The sequence below is a fragment of the Carya illinoinensis genome, chromosome 14, assembly GCF_018687715.1.
Source record: "Carya illinoinensis cultivar Pawnee chromosome 14, C.illinoinensisPawnee_v1, whole genome shotgun sequence".
NCBI lineage: Eukaryota > Viridiplantae > Streptophyta > Magnoliopsida > Fagales > Juglandaceae > Carya > Carya illinoinensis.
The window spans coordinates 13,021,448-13,025,040 of record NC_056765.1 but is presented as its reverse complement, the minus strand read 5'-3'; the positions used below and the strand labels follow the sequence as shown (position 1 = coordinate 13,025,040).

The following is a 3,593-nucleotide window of genomic DNA, read 5'->3' as shown; positions in this document are numbered from 1 at the left end:
AGTCCTTAGAGCCGATAATCACAAGATAGACAGGTTGGCAAGAATGGTACCATGGAAGGAAAGTGCCCTCTCCCAGAATCAACAGTTTTAAGGACTGCCGAGATACTTGCCACAGGAATCGAGGTGATAGGAATCAAGCCAGGAGCACTAGAATGGGTTGCAGACATTATTAGGTATCTAGATGCCAACGAATTACTCGATGGACGAGGAGTCAGGAAGGTCAGGCGTCAAGCGGCTAGATACACCATAGTTGATGGCATCCTATATTGGGGAGGATACAGAATGCCCCTCTTGAGGTGCATCTCGAACGAACATGGCCAACATATGTTAATAGATATACACGAGGGAATTTGCGATGACCACTTTGGAGGAAGGGTACTAGTAGGCAAAGCAATGTAGGCGGGATACTACTGGGCGCGCCCCTTGAAGGATGTCGAGGAATAAGTGCAGATATGCAAAAAATGCCAGGAGCACTTTAGGGTGCCCCATCGCCCACCAGAGAAGCTAATGTTGATCACCTCACCTTGGCCCTTCGCCCAATGGGGGGTCGACCTGGTGGGCCCCCTCCCCCCAGGCAAAGGGGGGTGAAGTTTTTGGTAGTTGCGATAGACTACTTCATAAAGTGGGTAAAGGCTGAAGCGCTGGCAATAATCACAACGAGTAAAATTACCCACTTCTTGTTGAAGAACGTCGTCTGCAGATTCGGCATCCCCGCAACATATTTCAGACATTGGGAGGTAGTTCGACTTTGACCATTATTGGGACTGGTGCCAAGACTTAGGAATCAGGTTCCAGCATTCCTCCTAGGGGCACCCTCAGTCCAACGGACAAGTGGAGGGGACCAACAAAACTCTGTTGAGGATACTAAAGAAGATGCTCAATGACCAGAAGGGAGCCTGGGCGGAGGAACTCCTGGCGATACTTTAGGCATATCAAGTTACAATGAGAACACCGATAGGGGAAACCCCGTTCACCCTCTGATGACTTGCAAAATTTCGTATTGCAGATTTTGCAAGATCGCTAGAGTGGAGGCTTTTGGCCGCTCGAGCGAATTCAGGCAGATTCAAACGCTCGACTTCCGCTCGACAGGGAGCTCGAGCGGGTTGCTGGAAAACAAGGTTCGCTCGAGCGGAGACATTGGCCACTCGAGCGAAATTAGGCAAAGTCGAACGCTCGACGTGCACTCGACACCCCGCTCGAGCGAATATCGTATTTTGACAGATTTAAGGTTTTCCGCCCGTCACACCATATAAAAGGCATTTTTTACTCTATGGCCGAACCTTTTGACTGGAGAACACTTTTTGGGATAGAAAAACATAGCTAGAGGGATTCAAATCATCTGTTTTCGAGAGGGAATTCCAATTATTGCACGTACGTTGGAATCATACACGAGCACGGACGGGAGAAAAGCGTTGAATCGTTCCCTTGAGCTTTTGAAGACGAGTTGCGGCTGCAAGGAGGATTTTTCAGTGTTTATTTTCTTCCAATCTTCTCAAAACAATTATGGTGAATTCATTTATGTTGAATTTCATTTCTAGCATGAGCTAAATTTACTTTATTCTAGGAAAACGATGTAACCTATTTTTGAACTATGCTTGTTTGTCTATGCTAATTTAATGCAATTCTCTCTTCGTTTATCTGATTTATTCTGAGTTTATTGCTTCTAATTAACTGGCCATTGATTAGATGATAATTAATCTTGTGATTTGCTATCGAAAGAGGGAATCATAGGGTAGATCTTGGATATTTCAGCATAGGTAAGTATAGAGATTGAAAGACTTGTATGAACCTATGTAGTAATTAAATCTTTGGTCTTATTGCGTTCTTGATTATTGAATTTGCATATTCTTGTATGAATTGATAACCAAGAGTCAATTCCAATTGACTATCGAAAGAGGCTTTTGGATGAATTAGAGATTTGCTAATAGACAAAAGAGATTTAATTTAAGTTAGCTGGATGAGAAAAGCATAGTGAAGAATTAGGTGAAATCGATTTCCTAGAAGTTTTCTTCCCCATTAAGTTGATCTTCGAACATCAATTTTATTTCCTTTGCATATTTCTCTTTGAGTCGATTTTAGTTTAAATTGCAACTACAAAAATCTTAGTGATTCCTCTAGATAAAATCAAGTTTAGTATAATTTTGGTATTTGGCAAACGTAAGGTACCAATCCCTCAGGACGATACTCTTCTTATTACTTTACTATAAAACTACAATACTGTGCACTTGCAGTTTTACACCGATCAAGTTTTTGGCGCCGTTGCCGGGGATTGGTTTATTCTTATTCTTTTTGTCAATATCGATACAAAGTAATCTTGGTTTTAATTTAGAATTTTGTTTTAATTTGTTCTACAGGTGTGTTTTTGACGTTGGATGCGCCGTGCTAGATCTCGTGATATTATTCCTGTTGATCCGGAGATTGAAAGAACTCTTAGATCACTAAGAAGAAATAAGATACTAGCCATGGCTGAAGAAGAACGTGAGGCATTACCACGCACCTTGAAGGACTATGTACGACCAGTTGTGAATGAAAATTAATCGAGCATAATGAGCCAGACTATCAATGCCAACAACTTTGAGCTCAAACCAGCTTTGATTAGCATGGTGCAGTAGGCTCAATTCAGCGGATCGCCACTGGATGATCCCAATATTCATTTGGCAATGTTCTTGGAGATTTGCGACACTGTGAAGATCAATGGTGTTACTGAAGACATCATTAGACTGAGATTGTTTCCTTTTTTTTTTAGGGACAAGGCTAGAGGTTGGCTACAATCTCTACAACCGGGAAGCATCATTAGTTGGCAGGACATGGCTGAGAGGTTTCTTGCTAAATTCTTTCCTCCTGCAAAAACAGCCCAACTCAGGAGTGAGATTGATCAGTTCAAGCAAAATGATTGAGTCACTCTATGAAGCATGGGAGAGGTATAAAGACTTGGTTCGACGTTGCCCGCAACATGGATTGCCAGATTGGTTGCAAGTTCAGATGTTCTATAATGAGTTAAATGGCCAAACTCGAACTATAGTTGATGCTGCTTCTGGTGGCACTTTGATGTCGAAGACAGCTGAAGGTGCTACTGCACTTCTGGAAGAAATGGCCTCAAACAACTATCAATGGTCAACTGAGAGGACTTTGGCTAAGAAGGTTGCTGGAATTCATGACTTGGAGCCGATAGCAGTCCTTTCCGCTCAAGTAGCTACTCTATCTCATCAGATTTCAGCCTTGACAACACAAAGGATACCACAAAGTACAGAATATGTTGCATCTACAAGTATGATAGTTCCAAGCAATGAGGCGAGTCAAGAACAAGTTCAATATGTCAACAATCGGAACTACAACTATCGTGGTAATCCTATGCCAAATTACTATCATCCAAGGCTTCGAAATCATGAGAATTTGTCATATGGAAATATAAAGAATGTGTTGCAACCTCAACATCCTCTAGGATTTGATAGCCAACTAAGCGAGAAGAAGATGTCACTTGAGGATGCCATGGTTTCCTTTGTTCAGGAGACCAATGCAAGATTTAAAAAGACTGATTCACAGTTGGATAACATTGAGACTCATTGTAGTAATATGGGAGCTGCTATAAAGAA

At 42.0% G+C, this 3,593-nt stretch overlaps 1 non-coding gene across 1 annotated transcript; it reads right to left on the bottom strand.

The window, feature by feature from the left end:
- Positions 1–2,855: 2,855 nt before the first annotated feature.
- On the bottom strand, positions 2,856–2,960 carry LOC122295291. Its single transcript, XR_006237949.1, has one exon. It is a non-coding gene; the product is annotated as a small nucleolar RNA R71 (small nucleolar RNA).
- Between the last annotated feature and the right edge of the window lie 633 nt (positions 2,961–3,593).